Raw genomic sequence first — 20,845 nt, forward strand, 5'->3', positions numbered from 1 at the left:
ATAGAGACAGACAGACAGACAGAACAAGCCAAGGAGGGGCAGAGAGAGAGGGAGACACAGAATCTGAAGCAGTCTCCCGGCTCTGAGCTGTCACCATAGAGCCTGATGTGGGGCTCGAACTTCTGAACTGTGAGATCATGACCTGAGCTGAAGTCGGATGCCCAACTGACTGAATAACCCAGGTGCCCCTACGTTTCTGCTTGAAATCAGTTAAGGTTACAGTTTTAGTATATCCTTGTCAACATGCTTTATTTTTCCAACTTAAAAAACACCGCCATTCTAGTGGGTATAAAGTGGTATTGTGGTTTTGATATTTATGTCCCTAATGCTTAATGATCTTTTTTTTTTTTATGTGCCTATTGGCTAGTAGTACATCTTCTTGGGAGAAAATTCTGTTCAAATCCTTTGCCCATTTTTAGAGAGATTTTGTCTATTGGTTTTAAGGGTTTTTAAAATACATTTTGGATCTCAGAGTTAACAAATAGATGACTTACAAATACTTAGTACCACGAGACAGGTTGTTTTTTCAGTTTCTTGATAATGTCTTTGGTACAAAAGGTAAAACTTCATGTCCCATTTCTGTTTTTTAGTCATCTATTGCTTTTGCTTTGGGGGTCCTGTTTCCAAAATCATTGTCTAATTGAAGTTTGAAGATTGACCCTGGAGTTTCCTTTTAAGACTGTCCAGTTGTAGCTGTCCAATGAAGGTATTTGATCGTTTTCAGTTACTTTTGTTATCTGGTGTAAGTTAAGGGTCCAGCTTCATTCTTGGGCATGTGGCTTTCAAGTTGTCCCAGTATCCTTTAGTGCAAAGACTATACTCAGAATTCCTTGAATTTCTCTATGCATGTTATGATCAAATGGTCCATCTTGGCAAAGAAGGCAATTGGGGTATTGATAGGGTTTATGTTCAATCTCCATGGATTTGCGAAGTCATTCAATCCGTGAACAGTCAATGCAGAATGAACAATACTTGGGGGCACCTGGGTGGCTCAGTCGGTGAAACGTCTGACTTGGGCTCAGGTCATGATTTAACAGCTTGTGGGTTTGAGCCCCGTGTCGGGCTTTGTGTGACAGCTCAGAGCCTGGAGCCTGCCAGGTACAGCCTGTCTCTCTGTACCTCCCTTGCTCATGCTCTGTGTGTCTCTTTCTCTCTCAAAAATAAACATTGCAAAAAACTTACAAAAAATGAACAGAATTTTTAGCATTTTCATTATATGAAGTTTTATCTGAACCAAGTTAGGACAGCTGCTTGGGATGCACAATCTTCAAAAAAGAAGAGCGTGCTCTTGGAAAGGAACATTTAGTATAGGGTTTGAAATGACTTTTCTATTAGGAGTTAACAATCAGGGTGCTGGGGTGGCTCAGTAAGTTAATCATCGGACTGCGTTTCAGGTTGGAGAGACAAATGTTAAAAAAAAAAAATTAAAACATCCTTTAAAAAAATCATGATGGAAGACATTCCAGAAAGTTGAAGACTTTATCTGTGCTTTTACTGTGTGCAAGGTTGCGGGCTGCAATGATAGGGGAACTTAGGGAGATTATTACTTTTCATGTTTGAAATGTTTCTTTTAGGTTGTTTGTTAATGAAGCAGGTGTACAATGTGTGCTCAGGGCAGAAATCGAGCCCATGCTTTGAAGGTAGGCCAAGTCCTTTTGACCTTGGTAAAAAGTGGAAACGTTTAGCTTCCCAGAGAACCCAGGGATTGAGCCCACCATGTTCTAAGCTAAAGTTGTCTTTTATCAGGTCACAGGAGGTCTTTGCATTGTGTGGGGTTGGTTTGCTGATTTGTTTTGGGGCTTCAGTTTTTTGGAGGACTTTGAGTTGTCGGTATACAAGTCTTAGACTTCATTTGTCAAATTGATTATTAAATATTTCGATGTTTCATGCTAATTTAAGTGACAGTACTTGCTTAATACCAATTTTAGATTGTTGACTCCTCATGTATAAGAAGTTTTTGTGTATTAAAATTCTGCCACTGTGCTGAACTTGTTTATTGGGTACAGGGTGTGCGTGTGTGCGTGCACGCGCGCGCGTGTGTGTGTGTGTGTGTGTGTGTGTGTGTTTTAGGGCTTTACAACTAGAACAGAGTGACATTTGCAAATAGGGGTAGTTTAACTGCTTTGTTTCTAATCTGGATGCCTTTTAAGCTTTCTCTTAATTGCCCTAATTTCACTGAAATAGTGAATAGAATTGGAAAAAAGCTAATTTCCTTTCTTGTTCCTGATCTTTAGGGTGAAAATCTTCAAGTTTTCACCACAAAGAGGATGTTAGCTGTGAATTTTTCATTGATGAGCTTTAATGGGTTGAAAAAGTTGCCTTTTATGCCAGTTTGGTATTTGTATCATGAAATGGCATTTGATTTTAGTAAAATTATTTTTTCACATCCGTTAAGATTATCATGTGGATTTTTCCTTTGTTAATATGGTTTATTATATTATTATTACTATTATTTTTTAACTTTGACCCTACCTTGTGTTTCTGGGGTAAATTCTACTTGATGATAATGTACAATCCTTTTACTGTGCTGTTGGATTTGAATAGCATTTGGATTTTTTACATTAGTGTTTAGAAGTGATAATCTAGTTTTCTTTGGTAATATCTTACCTGGTTTTCTTACCAGGGTATTACTAAACACTTAAAATGAGTTCTAAAGTGTTCGTGTGTTTGTTTATTTATTTATTTATATTTATTTATGTATTTAATTTTATTTTTTTACTTCGGAAGAGTTTGAGAAGCTTTTTTGTGTGTTTTTTTTTAAATTTTTTTCTTTTATTAATTTTTTACTTTGAAAGAGTTTGAGAAGCATTTTTGTTCATCTTCAAACGTTTTAAAGAATTAATTTAAGTTTGTTTATTTTGAAAGAGAGTGTACATGCACAAGTGGGGGAGGGGCAGAGAGCAGGAGAGACAGAATCCCAAGCAGGCTCCCTGCCATCAGCACAGAACCTGATAAGGAGCTGAAACTCAAGAACTGTGAGATCGGGACCTGAGCTGAGATCGAGAGTCAGATGCTTAACCGACTGTATCACCCAGGTGTCCCTAAACATTTTTTTTTTTAGTTTATTTTTAAGAGCAAGAGAGAATGTGTGAGGCAGGGGCAGAGAAAAAGGGAGAGAGAGAATCCCTGGCAGACCTTGGGCATTCAGTTTGGAGCCCAATGCAGGGCTTGATCCCAGGATTGTGAGATCATGACCTGAGCCAAAAAGAAGAGTCAGACACTTAACAGACTGAGCCACCCAGGGCCCCTCTTCAAACATTTTGTAGAATTGACTAGTGAAGCCATCTGGTTCTGTTTTTTGTTGTTGTTGTTTGTTTGTTTTGTTTTGTTTTTGATTTCTGATCAAAATCTATTCATTGACTATAGATTGTATTCAGATTGTTTATTTCTGCTTGAGTCACAGTTAGTGCAAAAGATCAGTAGTAATGGCCCTATTTCAATCCCAGTTTTAATAATTAAACCCTTTTTCTTACCCTCTTGGTGCGTGTCTGTAACTAAAAACTTGTTCGGTTCAAAACATCTTAGACCACTAACTTTTTTTTTTTTCTTTAATTTGGGTCTCCATTTTACTTAAATCTGCAATAATGTTTCTTGGAATTGATGCTAATTTCTTGGTGTGGTGGGTTAAGTTCCTTCTTAAAAATGACAGAGGGGCAGAGATTTTCCTTTTACTTGTAAGCTAACAAAGTATTCATCTAGTTTCATGGATGCTAGTTGAAGACCTAATACTCCTGTGTCCTAGATGAAGGATAATTTATTATGCACGGCGGTGGTCTTAGCCAGAATATCAGCCTTTTCTGGTGCACGTTCCCTACAATGCAATTCCCACAGGGTATCGTGAACAGGGGACATCTACTCGCACAAGGGGTTGTAAGCATGCGGGCTCTTTGCTCCAGAGGGAGACACTGTTGTTATCTTTAATTGCAAACATTTTAAAGAAGACTGTGTGGGGCCAAAGTGCAGTTAGTGCCTCATGTGTACATGGAAAGTCAGTAGGGTACATGGAAATGATGCCATGTGTGGCCTTCAAAGGGTTGGCAAGAACTCTGGATTTTACTTTTCATAAAGTGATGGGATTGTTGGGTTTCGAGGAGGACTGGCACGTGGTTAGGTTTTGAAAGAACCCCTTGGGCTTCTGTGGGGAGATAAGACTGAGGGAGTAAAGAACAGTAACTAGTAAGAGGACATTGCAGTGTCCAGGAGACAGATGAAGGGGATACATTTAGTGCTGAAGGCACAGATAAGTGATGAGAAGGAGACACAGTTTGAGGGAAGAATCCACTGGATTTTCTGGTGGGTTGGATAAAGTCTGGTTGAAAAAGAATTAGACAAAACTAGCGTGCTCAGGCTTGAACAACTGAAAATCTTAAACACTTTGGCTTTAACAAGTGAATGAATGATGGTCCTATTTAATAGGATGGACAACACTGGAGGAAAAACAGGGTTGAGGCTTACGACCACCTGTTCTGGACTTGTTGAGTTGTATTTTCACTTTTATTTAAACAATCCCTATACCCAACGTGGGGCTTGAACTGTAGACCCTGAGATCAAGAGTGCATGCTGTACCAACTGAGCCAGTCTTTTTTATTATTAGTATTATTTTCATTTGTTGCATTTTAGATGTCCATTTGATAGCCATGGGAGATGCAAAGAGCCTAACTGGATATAGAAGTCTGTGGTTTGGGAGAAGGCAAAAGTAGAGGTAAAAAATTTGGAAGCACGATAGTATATTGGTCATAAAAGTTCGCGGGACTTCGTAAGATGACCTTAGACCCCAGTATACTGGTCAATGAAGTCAGAATGAACTTCATTGACCAGAATGAACTGGTCAATGAAGTCACCAATGAACCCTGGTGGCTTTGGGACATTTGGAGGTCAGAAGGATCAAGATTCAGTAAACAGGACAGAAACCAGGAGCGTACTTGACCTCAGAGCGGATGAATAAAGATGGTGATGCTAAGGATGGCTGCCACACTTACAGGAGAGTTTGGTTACAAAACACCTAAGATTGTAAAACAATTCCCAGGCTGGGTCCCTAAGTGGAGAAATTAGAAAAAATAGACTGGGTGTTCTGCTAGTGGATAAAAGTGGATTAAGAGTTTGGCGGGATTGGGAAAATCTCAGCGAGGGGATTTGGGAGTAAGTGGAGAGTAGCTGACTGAAGAACAGGATATGGCGAGTGGGAAACTCTTAAGATTTTATGTTACTTGGATTGCAGAGAAGTAAATCCATGCTTCCCGAAGCTCCCAGTAACCTGTATTGCATGGAAATGCTTATACTGTCTGGGGTGTGTGTAAGCGTGGACATAGACACATTCATATGTGTGAGAATGAAGACAATAGTGAAAATCTGCTAGTAGAGAAGAGTGTGAGAAGTAGCCACAAGTCTTGAGAGGAATGTGATAAAGACTAATGTAGCACCAGAAACATGAGCCCAGAGGGGAAAGGGGAAGGGCATCCGTGGAAACACAAAGCCCAGTGCTCTTGGGCTTAGAGGGTTGAGCTGGCATGTAGTTGACTCCTATGTGACTTAGTAGCTGCCTGATGATGATTCCATCATATTAACTGCATTGGCCAAGGACTTCTGGCTCCCAAATGTTGAGTATTCATACTGATCATAATTACTCAGACTCTTAGCCCTGGGTGTTTCTGGGCAACACCTTTGTGCTGCCAGCCTTGATCTGCTCTTGTCCGTTTCTTGGGAAGCAGGCCACTTGGGGTGATGGGTATTTCATGCTTCTAACCGAATAAAAATAAAGATGTGGCCTTCTTGGAAGCAAGATGGAATGCGTCTTAATGTATACAGCTGCTGAGCTTTGAAAACCCATTCTGAATTTTTCCACACTCCTGGGTTCTTGCTGTTTTTGTAGATGGTGCTATTAATTTCTTGTGTTATCACGTCTACAGATTAATTACGTATTTAAAAATGTTCTTTGTAAAATCTTGCACAAATCTCTTGTACCTTTTAGATAATGGCTAATTGGTTTTATTTACCGATAGCATCTGAATCTTGGTTTCCATTTTCGAAGACTAGACAATGACCATAAGAATAAACTGAATGTGTTCAAGTAAGAAAAAATGACACTTAAACCTTATTTTCCAAAGTGCCCAATAATGACTCAAAAAATAATGGATGAGTGTTACTGCTGTGATTTCTACCTAACCTTGTCTTGTCTAACAAACCCTCTGATCTCTCCCTCCTTTTATTCCTAAATGGACCCCATGCCCCCCAGTGCTAAAAATTAGATACCCAGAAGCTGAAGAGAAAAAGTTGAGTCCATACCTACTAGAAGTTCCAATACGAGCTTTACTACTTTCCATGTTTGTCAATATGGCAAGTTGTTGAGTCTTTGTACCTTGGTTTCCTAACATTGGTGGATCATAACAGTCCCTAGTCACTTAGCACTGTTGGGGAACTTAAAACCAATAATACATAGAAAATGCTTAGAATACTTAGTAAAATATTCAGAGGCTAGCTTTGATAATTCTTCAAATAGACTTTTTTCTTTTTAAATTTTTAATGGTTTTGAGAGAGAGAGAGAGAGAGAGAGAGAGAGAGACAGACAGAGACAGAGCATGAGCAAGGAAGGGTCAGAGAGAGAGAGGGAGACATAGAATCGGAAGCAGGCTCCAGGATCTGAGTTGACAGCATAGAGCCCGACGCAGGGGGTGAACCCAAGAACTGTGAGATCATGACCAGAGCCGAAATCAGAAGCTTAACTGACTGAGCCACCCAGGTGCCCATCTTCAAATAGACTTCTGTTTAAGTGGGAAACTATAGCGTTGTTTGGCTGTGATGTCATTTTGTATAGAAGAAGCTGGAGCTGGGCAAAAGATGAAATGAATTTGAAGGATACACCAAGAAGGGGATGAAAAGAAAAGGCCTATCTTGTATGAGCTAATGGAGAGAAGACTGTCCCAGTTGGTATGCTTTTTCTCTTGGTGCTCACCTATGTAGCTCTGCTATTTTGATGACTTTGAAAAAGAATATGTGCTTTGATACAAGGAGGCCTACTGTTGGCCATACCTCTAACAAAAAGTGACTTTGAGCATATGCGTTGAACCTGGGGAGCGCTGATTTCTTGCATGTTACCTGGGAAGAGTAACTTAGTAAGAATCAAACATGGCTTGGAATTGCACCATGAAAACATGACCAAGAGCCACCCTTGGTCGGAAGCTTTTTGAGACTCTACCACGAGTAAATGACGGCTGGGTTGGATGTTACAGAGTTCATCTGGTCGTCGTGAAGTGACTCAGTCGCACAAGTTCTACTGTTTCTTGGGAGATTATTTCAAGGAATCCCTCAACTTCAGCCCCCTCCCCTGGCATAGCAGACAACAGCTGTTCAAGAACAGGAGACCACAGTCTTGGATTGTGAAAGGGAGGACAGATTTTTGACTGTAATCCCTGGGGAGTTGAAGGGTGGGTAGAAATTTTTCCAGAGGAGGCTAATTTCCTTTCCTTGATTCAAAACAGAAAAGCAAAAACAGATTAACAACTCCTACCCATGCCACGACAAAAGAAATTCAATTCGGTCACGGTCCTGGTCTCCTGGCTACTCATCCTTGGGGCCTTGGCGCTGAGACTCTGAATCACCAACAGATGAGAAGATAATGGCCCTTTTGGAGCAGTTAGGCTCTATCCTGTCCGAGGCCTTCTGGGGACACTTTCATCCTGTGTTGATAGCACAATATCCTGGAAACGGTTCTTAAGAAATCATCTGAATATATTATTATTACAGAGGTCCCATGCTGTCGCAATCCCAGCTCACCTGATGACAAACTTCTCTGACAGAGATGAAAAATTATTTCAGGGCACAGAAAATAGTATGATGCTGCAGAATACTTTGTCCCCCCTGCCCCACCCCCCCCACCCCCAGAACTTGAAGAGAGCCCTGAGCATGCATGAGAGACGTGTCTCTTGTGACACCTCATTGGGAAGACACTAGCTATTGTGAATATTCTTGTTGAAGAGCTAAAACCAGAAGACTTGTTTCCTTTTTTCTTTTCTTTTTTCCTCTTTCTGGGCTTTTCTAGTACCTCCTAGAAATGACCAACTGCTTTACATTAAAATCTTAGAAAAACAACTTGCCTTTGGACATGTCCTGGGTTTTCTGTGATGTGTTTGTGTAATTTTTTCCATTAACAGGTTCAAGCGTTTTGGGTATTTCAGCATTAAAGGGAGATGAATGGAAGTTTAATTCAATAAACCACATAGGATTAAACCCAATATCCGAAGTGAGGTGCTGCGGGCAAGGGTCTTGCCTTTCCTGCTCTTCTCCCAAGCCCCCAATTGGCTTCTCTTCGGACGAAATTATTTGTAGATCCCTTGGTATCCAAGGTGGCCTATTTGATCCATCTTTGTTTCTGTTAAGGTCTGTGCCTGGCTGAAGGGCTTTCTGAAAAACGTGAAGAAATGCTCTTTCTGACCACACACACACAGACACAAATGGAAACAAAAGCATTCCCTGTTCCAGCTGAAAGAACCGTTTTTTCCCTATTGAGAGGACAAGTTAGGAAACAGCGGAATAGGGAGAATGAAGTGATGAAGGTGGCGGGGGGGGGGGGGTGTTGGGGTGGGGAGTGTGGCTAAGAAGTCAGAGGAAGGAAACCCAAGATAGGAAGTTAAATGTATATACAAGAATTAGCAAGTTCAAAGAAGTGGTGTGTGTGTGTGTGTGTGTTGGGGGGGGGGGTGGGAACAAGTTACAGCAGGAAGAAGGAATAAGCAGAATAAACTCTACATGCAAGAATGGACGAATTCGAGGAAAAACAATTCAGCAATGGGTACAATACTATGAGAAAACAATGATACGAAAGAAGAATGTCCTCTTCAGATGCACTAGGTCCTCTATCCAAGAATGAGAAAACTCCCAAATAAGTAATTAGGAATGAGAAATGTGCAATACCTACAGCTGGAGCAGAGGTGAAAAATGGAAACCAGAGTGGGCTAATTTATATGAACTTGGCTGAAAGACTCCTTTTCTAGGAAGACAGGAATTAAGAAAAATCAAGAACAGTTAAGCCTGAAGAGACCAATAATAATGAAAGGGATGAAAACACTAAAACCCTTAACGACCAGAATACACTGCATTTCAGAGAAATTCTTGTGAACCTTTGAACAACAAAATCTTAATTCTACTCTTAGGGTTTTACTTGGGCTGGTTTCCTCCCCTCCCTTCCCGCACTCCCACTCCCTCCCACCCCTCCCCTTCCCCTCCACACCTTATTTCCATCAAGCTAGGCTTTATCTTGATAAAATGAAGAACTGTCTTTTCACACACAAAACCAATGTTCAGGCTTAAGAATAATCTATAAAGTAAGTCTAAATAGGAAACTTTTAACTAGAATTGGAGGAAAAAAATGTCTACCCTAATCAAGTACAGTGAATTGCAACTTAGTGGTTCCATGTGTAAACACTCCACCAAGAAGCTTCCAGAGTTCCTATCAGTTTATGGACTGAACAGGCACAGGCTCGAATGTGGCTGGAAGCCTTGTTGACCAAGAAAATAAACTGAAATTTGAAGCAAACAAGCATTGACTTGGGCAATTAGAATTGAAATTCCAGAGAAAACAGGTTGAGATAGAAATCTCAATAATATTCCCCAGGAGGCAAAGAGGGGTCAGAGATACAGAGGTGAAAGGTCATGAGTGCAGGTCTTATATAGGTCCTCTGTACAAAATAGGGATGGAAGGTATGTGAACTGGGATTGGCTGAGTTAGTATGCAAATGAGGATTAAAACTTGTTAAACTGGATAGGCTTCTAGTGAAGGAGGTGGGTAATCTAGTTGCTATGGTGAGGAGGGAGTCCAGTCCAGGCTGATGGCCGCAGGGGACGGGGCAAGCTCATAATGTTAAGACGTGTCTCTGATGAGGACATGTACAGATTGCTCCTTTCTTAGGGTCTCCCAGTCATATTTTAAAAAGGACCCGTAGCTAGGTTTGCTGGCTCCATTTGAAGTCTTTGTACAACATAACAGTATCCATAAATTAAATGAAATCACTATGTGTAATTTACCAATTGGACTCGGCTGCATCCAGTTAAAGTAACTGAACAAGGAGGCCCTTAGGCTGGGGTGGCTCTGTAGACTTGGTACCCTAATAGAAGCAAACCACAGCCTAAACCAGAGTCTGTTCACCCTACCTGGAGAAAAGTCCACTGAAGAACGACGTATCACAGAGAGCCAATGAGACCTCTTCCAAATAAGGCAACCGGTGAACCTATAGGCAGTCAGAGAATTCAGGTGGTTTGTTTCTACCTCTTCCCCATTGAAAACGTCTCTCTTACTCAGGTCCGTGGAGGGCTCCTGAACACCTGAGGTGTAGCCCTGCAACCCATGAATTGAAGAATACACTGAAGCACATTAAGTCTTTGACTTTATCTTTGAGCGTTTGATGATCTCTTCCTCTGAGAAGGAAGAATGATAACTGAAGCCATCTTGAGGCTACTTTATTCCAAGCTGAGTAATGCCAGGTATGAGAGACCTTTCTTTGAGCCACTTGTACAGCAATCCCAGGAAAGCACACTGGTCTTGGTGTGTTGAATGCTCACTTCTGTCTGGTTGGACGCCCTCAGTTGTCTTTTGAAGTTGGTCTCTGTGCCCTTGAATCTTGCCGATGATTGAGTGTGCCACTGAAGTAACATGGAATGGGGGTCACGTAACCCCTCAAAGAAAGGAATGCTGGTGAGTCATCACTCTGGGTCTCTTACCTAAGGTTCACTCGAGGAATGAAAGTGTGGTTCCATATTATTAACAGTTTATTATGATTTTAATGTAGTGATCGTTCAGAAGAGAACAAGTAGACCAGTTCTTTCGATGTCAGGAATGCATATAACCTAATGGAAAGTCCATTTTCAAAGCATTTTTAATTGAAATATTAACTGAAGAATTCATCATTAAAAAAAAAAAGGCATCTCAAACTAATGTGTAGCATGGAGCTTAGTGGTGACAGTAAGTAACCTGAGAAGACAGTTTGTGATTAGCGCCGTGACTTACAAGTGTTCTGGGGATGGTTGCTAACGTGCTTAGATACTATAACGACCAGACAGGTGATCTGTGTGGAGAGAAAAGTGATGGCTATGTCAAATGAAAGGATCAAATGAAAGTTTGTTGGATCTTGTAACAGTTGTCCCATTTCACTGACGTCTTACTTATCCCAAAGTCTTCATACAAGCTAGAGGTACTCAGTATGTGGTTTCCAGACCCCTGGGGTATGTCAGGACACTTGGACAGGGACCCGAACACTTGACAAAGTAATACTAAGGCCTTGTTTGCAATTTGCACTAATGGTACAAAAGTGAGAGTGTATAAAAATGGCTAACATAGGGGCGCCTGGGTGGCTCAGTCGGTTAAGTGTCTGACTTTGGCTCAGGTCATGATCTTGCAGCTCACATTTTTGAGCCCTGTGTCAGGCTCTGTGCTGACAGCTCGGAACCTGGAGCCTGCTTCAGATTCTGTGTCTCCCTCTCTTTTGCCCCTCCCTCACTTGCACTCTGTTTCTCTCTTTCCCTCTCCCTGAAAAATTAATAAAACATTAAAAAAGTGGCTAACACAATCACACTAGTACGTACTCAACGTCTAAGAAATGGCTATTTTCACTTAAGACTATTCTGAGAATGCAGTTTGAATGCTGAATTGGATGAGATCTAGGCACATAAGTAAACATATTCCGTATTGTGTGACAAAGTGCAAAGGGCACATGAACATTTATACTGCATGTAAAGTGTAAGGGATTTCCTGAAGGAAACAGTTTTTTTTTTTGTTTTTTTTTTTTGGTGAGAGTGTGGCTTTTTTTTTTTTTTTGAGTTGTGAGCTGAACTAGCTGCTTTTTTCATCAAATGCCATTTTTATTGAATATGACTAACCATGGTAATTGGGACCTGGGTTTTTGGCAGGAATTGTATCAACATTGAATGAAATAAGCCTATCACTTCAAGAAAAACATCTGACAGTATTGGTTGCCAATGATAAAACTTAAGCTTTCAAATGAAGATCATATATATATATATATATATATATATATATATAATTTTTTTTTTTAACTGGAATCTGTCACTGTGAGCTTGTTTCCAAATACTCTGTTCTAGGAGACGGGTAGTACTACTAACCAGTGCGCCTTTACTGATAATGGGTAATGTAAAAGGTCAATGCTGAGGTTTGCATTGGAACTCAGGGATTTAATATTTTCCAAGAAGCCAGTGCATGACTTAGAGAATGTCAGGCGTCTGCCGAGTTTATTTCAAAGTGTAAGATCAACCAAAGGATTTGTGTGTGTGTGTGTGTGTGTGTGTGTGTGTGTGTGTGTGCGTGTGTGTGTGTGTGTGTAAGAGAGCATGAGAAATTGAATTCTAATTTGGAAGCTTAAAACCATAGAAATTATTGTATGGAAATGATCCCTTGTGTGCTTTTACAGGGGAATAAAAAAAAAACCACACTTCAAGGTATTAATAGACTGCATTTCCAATTAAAACTTCTCATAAGTGTGTGTGTATCTTCCTCTCCTTCCACCAAAACAACTTGATGAAACAAACTGAATTTGGAAGCAAATAGGAGAGTACAATAGAAGATATTTTCTAAGGCAAGTATCAGAGACACTTAAGAAAAAATGTCCACAGTAAAGCAATGTCTCACTTCTGACCATTTTCATTTGGAATACACACTGTTCCAAAAACACTTGTGATCACATTGGCTAGTAGCTGTAATACGTGAACACGCTTTGAAAATGACATTGAATTTCAGATGTGGGAAATGGTCAACTGCTAGCATGGGTTAATCCCTCAGTTAGAAAATTTCCCTGCCAACGACACCTCTCCCAGATCGGACTCCATGTTTCAGATCTCCATGGGGACTGACAAAAGGTCCCCAGTTTCCCACACAGGTTATGCTGCTGGCAGAGAGCTCCCTTGAGGCCCTGGGTTTATCCTTGGTGTTCTACTAACCCTCCTTCAGTGCGGTGATCCTTGCTGCTGCCTTCTCACTGACTCAAGGTGGCATTTTCCTGGGCTTCCTATGAGCCAGAGAGGGCTTTTGGATTTAGTATGAAAATCTGGAGCAGAAGGCAGTGATTCACTTGTTTAATTAAATTGTGGACCTTTCTAGAGTATATGGGTTCAGATTGGAAATGTCGTTGAAATGCCAAATGACAATGATAGGGATTATCTTCCTTGATGGACCTCTTCCACCCTCCCTTACTCTGCCGTTGATCACAAAGCTCTCTCCCTGTTCCCCTCCACCCTCAGCACTATTGCCACCTGTATGGTAGGATACTGTGGTATAAAAAAGTCTTCCTCATCACCATGGAGTCAGACCAGTAGATGGAACATTCTGGATTACAGACTATAGCTTTATACCTTCTCTACTTAGAAAAGTAAAGGTGACTTAGCAACTGAGGCTAAGTCAGTTGAGGCTCTTGAAAGGATTCTGCGCCATCAGCTTTCTTACTAAGCTTCTTGGATTGCGGAGCCGAGGGCTCTCCCACTCTGGAGAAGCCCTTGAGAAAAATTAACCTGGATAGACCTCTTCTGAGGTTGGGTGAGCACAGCCCCTCCAGGAATAAAAGTCTGACTTAAAAGTAGAATGAAAACAGACCAAGAACAAAGCCATCGTTAATGTCGAGTTGAAGAAATAATTCATAAAGCTGAGTCCCGTCACTTCTCATGGGTAAACTATTTCCTTTTATAAATTTTGGTCACCTTGGTGTACATTAGTATCCAGGAATCAACCAGCGTAATTTTTTTTACGTGCTAAGATTTTCAACACCATTAGTCCCATGAGTTCAAAATGCTGCAAACTTCAAAGTGTATCCATAGCTACATCGTTATTCCTTCAAGCCAGCCTTGCCCAGTAGCCCACAAACTTCCCACCCTCTCAGTAGGGGAGCAGTAGTTAGAGACGCCACATAGAAATTCTCATCCACTTGGCAAGGTGCCGCCTCCTGTGGCTGTACAAAGAAATCTAAAAACTCATTAAATAGTCTGGAAAATACATCAAACACTCAACAGTGGTTTTTTTTTTCCTATGATTTGTATAGGAACAAATCACAACATAAAGGTTAAATTTCTCCCCAAATGTGTATTACTGGAACTCAATGAAAGGCTAGTATATGGCACAGAGAATTTGGCTCTATAGAATGGCTCTATAGAATTTCTATTTCAAGTATCCTTTATGAAAGCTCACTATTGTCCTCATCTGAAAATATTCAAACTTTTAAAGTCCATCCATTAAATTATTAGTCTGTCTTCCTCTCAGAAAAATGAAGGTATAAAATCAACGGGCAAACATTTACTGTTTCTATACACCAATAATTATTGGAGAAATCGAGGAAACAATCCCATTTAAAATGGCCTGAGAAAGAATAAAATGCCTGGAGGAAAGGAAAAAATACCTTAGGAGGTGAAAGATCTGTACTCTGAACTGTAAGCCACAGATGAAATTGAACACAAAAATAAATAGAAAGATATCCTGGTGTCTTGGAGTGGAAAAGTTGATACCAGGGAAATTTTTCTATCACCCAGAGCAATTGACAGCTTCAGGGTCATTCCTAACAAAACTGTAGTAGCACTTTTCACCGAAATCGAAGAATCTTAAAACTTGTATAGGACCATGAAAGACAGTAAATGGTCAAAATAATATTGAGGAAAAAAAATTGGAGGCCTCACACTTTGGTCAAACTCTATTGCAAAGCTAAAATAATGAAAACATGAAGGTACTGACATAGAAATAGAAACACAGATCAGTGAAACATGATAGCCCAGAAATAAAAACACTCTTGCATGGTCAATTTATGACAAAGGAAGCAAGAACATACAATGGTGACTGACCATCCCTTGAATAAACAGTGTTCAGAAAACTGGACACTGTCTTCCAGCATACCCCAAAATCAACTCAAAATAGATTAAAGACTTGAACATTAGACCTGAAACCATAAAACGCCCAGAAGAAAATTGGGAAGTGAGCTTCTCGAGATACGCCCTGGTGATGTTTTTTCTTTTGAAACTTGATGCCAAAAACGTAAGCAAAAATAGACCAGTGGGTCTGTATCAAACTAATCTTTAAAAACTAGAAACAGAACTGCCGTGTGATTCAGCAATATAGGTAAACTCCTATTTTCCCCCTTTGTCTTTCATGTTCATTTCAAATGCTTGCTAAGCCTTTCAATGCCAATTTCTCTCTCTCTTTTTTTTTTTTTTTGCATCTTGCGCTTTTTTTTTTTTTTAATAGATTGTCATGTTGGCTAACATACAGTGTACCCAGTGTGCTCTTGGTCTTGGGGAAGATTCTCAAGATTCATCGCTTACACACAACACCCAGTACTCATCTCAACGAGTGCCCTCTTCAGTGCCCATCACCCATTTTCCCCTCTCTCCCTGCCCCCATTGACCCTGTTTTTCTAAATTGGAATTTCCACAGAATGCAGTGTCATCATAACCTGGGTTGTGGAGTAAATATTTTCTGTGAACTTGTGTTAGTTTTTAAGAGTATTTAAAAATCAAGCCTTGAACAATCAGGTTCAGTGTCCTGAGTGATGCTTGGAATAGTGGTCGTTAAGTGGAATATACATCAGTGACCTGCACTGCATGAGTGACCTGAACCATTTTGCTTAGTACTTTCAAGGCTTCAAGATCTTCTTTCATACAAGTCTAAACACTTGGCAGAAGGGATAGTGAGGGAGAGATCTGGGACTTGTAATTTTCCAGTCACCTGATTTGGAGATCACATTGTAGAAATCCTGAGTTGCCCCAATTGTGTGTAGTGTAGAAACAACACATGGAATAACACTGAAGGTTTGTTGCCCAAACATGGCATCACACTATGTACAGTGGAGTAAACTGAGGCTCCCAGGTTGACTTTGTTCTGGATAACTAGAGCTCATGCACATGGGTCCTCATTATCTCTCTGCCAAAATTTAGATGGGATTCTATCTGTGTATACTAAAAGGAAAACACAAATACAGGTTTTTTTGTTTTTGTTTTTTCAGTTCAGTATTTCTTTCTCATTGATTTGATCGAGGTCAAATTGTGACCAAATGGTTTGATGTCTTAATCTTCTTAGAGTGTTAGGATGATGTCTGATCTGTCCGAGCTCCCTTGTTACTGAACGTGTAGGAAGTTGAACACAGCTCTTGAGAACTTTCTGCATTGAAAGGAGCTTAATCAAGCACAAGTCAAAATAGAAGTCCTGGGCTGCCTGTCGCTTAGTTTTTGAGTGGCTGAATTCTTGATTTTGGCTTAGGTCATGATCCCCGGGTCATGGGATCCAGCTTCACGTGGGGCTCTGCACTGAGCATAGAGCCTGCTTATGATTTCTCTCTTCCTCTCTCTCCCTTCCTCTCTCTCTTTATCTCTCTCTCTCTTCCTCCCTCCCTCCCTCCCTCCCTCCCTCCCTCCCTCTCCCCCTCCCTCTCCCCCTCCCTCCCTCTTTCTGCCCCTTCCTGACTCGCATGCTCCTCTTTCCTCCCAAATTAAAAAAGTCACATGAGAGTGTTTCCATGACTCTTGCGAGTAGCAGGTTGGATGCAGTAGTTTTGGGCATGGACAACATAATAGAACAAATCAGTCAGACCAACCCAAGAGGTGGAAGGTCATGAGAGCAATGGCTCTAGATGACCTCACTAGCAACAGGGTTTTCTGGGAAAGAAATGAAGTTAATAGTGTTTGAGGGCTTGGTTTGGGGGTGGTAAGCCTTAATAGCAACACTTATTTTGGAAGAATTCATTTAGGATTCTGCGGAAGACAAGAAAAGACCACTTCCCTCTGACTGGCATGCTATCTGTCCTTCAAAGACTGGGTGATATTAAAATCATTTTTTTTTAAATGTTTACTTATTTTTGGAAGAGAGAGAAACAGAGACAGAGTGCGAACGGGGGAGGGGTAGAGAGGGAGACAGAATCTGAAGCAGGTTCTAGGCTCGGAGCTGTCAGTACAGAGCCCTATTCGGGGCTCAAGCCCACGAACCCATGAGATCATGACTTGAGAATAAAGTCGGATGCTTAACCAGTTGCACCACCCAGGCTCCCCTGGTTGACATTTTTAAATGCAGTTTGACCTTAACTTCCTTCTGGCTAACGATCCTCTTAAAAGAACACCTGTTTGCTTGAAATCTCTCACCCAACCCCTTTTTCTCCTTTGCATCACCATTCCCAGCCTAGGAAAAGGTATGCCCAGCTGTGGCTGACCATCCTCTGACATCTCAGGGATGCTCTGGTGTCTCGGGGCTCTGAGCCACTAACCAGATGCAGGAAGGAAAATGCTGAGGGTACGTAAGTGTGGGGTGGGGGTGGGGGAGGATCATTTTCAAATCAGCATACCAATAATTTATAAAAGCTTAAAGAACCAGGTGTTTTGTTTTTGTTATTTTTTTGTTGTTGTTGTTTTTAGTGACTGAAACCCTCCATGGGCATTAATCTCTCCACACTCAAAGCCCCATTTTGGCCCATAGCTCCACTCTGCCGTATGTGGTTTCTGACCCTAAAAGGGTTAAGGCTATGGTAGAAAAGGTGTGTGTATGCTTGTGTGTTTTGATTATCCTAATTGACTATATTAATCAAATGTATAAGTAATGTCTTAGTTGCTACTTGACAACAGAAACCTGGTTTGCTCAATTTAAGTTTCCCATGTTAACAGGTTTTAGGAATTAAGAGAATGGATACATATATTTCAAATGCAGCATTTAACTGAACTGATACTTTTCATCCTTAGCATATTTTCTCGGTGCTAAGCTTATCTGGATTTCAGCAACCTGCCTAATGTTATCTGCAAACTGCCTTCTTTTTATGATGAGAGACTCACGTCAGGTTAGGGAGGATATGGAATGAAAGGCATTAGCGTGTGGCCTCAGTGACTTGATTTTGCAGCGAAATTCTTCTGTCTTGGATCTTACATGCTTAGTTCCTAACCCTTCTGGGTATAGAAGAACAATGACCCTTTAAACACGTTGAGAGTACAAGTTAGGAAATGCCAATTTCCTAACAGGCTTGAAATTGATCGGAAGAAAAGAGGAGAGGTGAACAAGCAGCCATGACTCTCCATCTTCTCTTGGCAAGTGTCCCTTACCTCTCCATTGTCCAACAGAAGTCCTCGGAGGGCTTGGGGACAGTCACCATAAAGATGGTGGCAGTGATCCCCTGCGGGAATAGTGTGGCATAAACTCAGGTCTGTAAGGTCTTAGTCTGTATCTGAGAACATCTTACTGGGTACTGTTTATGAAAACAATCCCCAACGAATCTGTTTGAGGTCATTATGTCTTTTAAGATGGACTCCACAGTGTCAATAGCTGTTAAAAACCAGAGATTTTTAACAGTGTGTTTTATTTTAACTAAAGATGGAAGTCCGGCTTAATAAGCCAGAGAAATACCAAACGTTGGTTGACTGGGCTTCCAGAATAGCAATTGCCTTCTGATTTGGGATCACCTTGGTCTGTGTAAGTAGATCTTTCGGGATCCATTGAACTGAGAAGCACTGTTCATGGCGAGGGGGTGTCTCCCTTCAGCCTTAGTGGCAGAGAAGAGAATGTCCCAGTGATGATGGCAGCTGTGCCTGTCTACTTGCTTGGTCTAAACCACTTCTGCACATTTATCTGGTGATTTATTACCGGCCCAGCTGCATTGCTTATTTATTCAAGACTTGAAATTAAAAAAGATTCATTTGTAATTGAAGCTCAGGGAGATAATATTAAATATGACTTTCCATCAGACAAGGGGCAGAAGGTACAAGTTCTGTCGCATGATTTAAAGCCATCTGCAGACAGATGCATGGTTATTTAGAGTAGACCTTTGGATGCCGGTTGGAATGCATTTTTAGCTGTAGGTGGTGCTTTCTCCGGGGACTTGAGCTCAAAAACAACAGTATGTTTTTCTGATTAGCATGACCAGCACTAGTAATCCAGAAATAAAATGAGACTTGAAAACACATGTGCAGACATTCACGCCTACGCACATTCATTCATGCTTTCAAACACACCCTCGCACACACAGTGACTGTATTGCATGCATTCAGAACCAGAGTTAAAAAGAACCAAGTGGAAGCATGGCTAAGAGAATTAAAGGAATGCATCGGTTAAGACTGAAAGAAAGGAGTCTAGTGAAGGTGAGAGAAAGCTCCAGAAGTTTCTCTGCTAGCAACGTTTTGGAAGCAGCTCACAATTGCTGTGTTCAGAGTAGTTGGCATCACACTGGAAACTCGAGAAAGGCCTTTCTTAAAATTTTTTTTATTTTTAAAAGGAGGATTCAGTTTGTTCATCCACCGTCTACGTTTGTTTGTACATTTGTTTGTACGTTTGTTTATTCAGCCTGTTGGTTTCATTTTGTTGATGGTTTGTTTTGCTGCACAGAAGCATTTTAATTGGATGCAGTCCTGCTAAATTTGTCCTTTGATTGCTCGTGCTTTTGATGTTCTGTGTAGGAAATCACTGTGGAGGCTAATGTCAAGGAACTTCTGCCTTATGTTTTCTTCTAGGGGTTTCATACTTCGGTCTTACATTTAAGTTGAAGCTGTTGGGAGTTTGTTCTTGTGAGTGGTTTAAGATAGGGGCCTGAGTTCATTCTTCTGCACGTGGTGATCCAGTTGGCCCATCACCATTTCTTAAAGAGGCCATCCTTTGCCACATTGGGTATTCTTGACTCCCTTTTTAAATATCAGGTGACCTAAGAAAGTTCTGCACAGTCACTCTCAGACTCTGAAAGAAGAAAACAAGCAAAGCAGCCAGTTCCTGTACTAAAAATAGGGAAAAATCTCAAGACCAAAGGTCTATAGGCAGCATAAACATTGTCCCGGTCTTCCCCTTACTGGCTGGTTGCCTTTTGAGAATGAGATGCATTTCTTGGGCCTCAGTTTCCAAATCTCTCTCTTTTTATTAATTTGTTTTTTAATGTTCATTAATTTTTGAGAGAGAGAGCACGAGAAAGACAATATGAATGGGGAAGAGGCAGACAGGCAGACACAGAATTCGAAGCAGGCTCCAGGCTCTGACCTGTCAGCACAGAGCCCGATGAGGGGCTTGAACCCACAAACCATGACCTGAGCTGAAGTCGGACACTTAACTGACTGAGCCACCCTGGAACTTTTAGAATCAGTAGGGAACTATTTGAAAATGACTCTTGGGAGACACAAAGGCCCAGGACTTAGTTTTCCTTCACCCGAGAGAGAAGGTAATAGCATTGAGGGAAGTATACCTTCTGAATGAATTCCAAGTCAGCTAAATATAATCTGTATCTTTGAGCAGCCCTGAGCATGGCTTTGAAGATTATAAAAACATTAATGACTGCATTTAGCGTTTTTCATGTGTCACATAGTATCTTGGATTTTCTGTGCATCAACTCTTTGAATCCTCTTAACACCCTCTGAGGCTTGTTATTTTTCTCACCATTCCTATTTTACAGACGGAATGCAGAGAACCAGAAAGTTCCTTTGACTCCCGCGATAGAGTTGATAGACCCATGCTTATAACGCTGTGCTCTCTTGCTGTGGAAGTTGGTAGAGCGTTCATGGGTTGAATGTGGGACCTTCGTTCTGTCAGCATATGCCTTTTCTAGGAATACTCGAGAGCCCATCCAGGAGCAAGGGAGCTCCGGGGAGAATGGAAGGGGCCTCTCTGCCTGCCTGATACCATAGTGACGGGACTAGGGGAAGCAGCCAGGGCAGTGATTAACTGCTGGAGTTTGGAGCCAGATGTACTTGGACTGGATCTACCCTGCTGTTCACTGGTTCACTAATGGGGGGACAGCTTGCTTAGGTTTTTCTGTGCTTCGGTGCTTTTATTTACAAATCAGGAGAACCTAGCATCTACCTCTTGTGGTTGTTTTGAGGACTAAATGCCATAAGGGAATGCCTCTAAGTCCTTGGCACCCTG

This window comes from Prionailurus viverrinus, chromosome A1 (assembly GCF_022837055.1).
Source record: "Prionailurus viverrinus isolate Anna chromosome A1, UM_Priviv_1.0, whole genome shotgun sequence".
Taxonomy (NCBI): domain Eukaryota; kingdom Metazoa; phylum Chordata; class Mammalia; order Carnivora; family Felidae; genus Prionailurus; species Prionailurus viverrinus.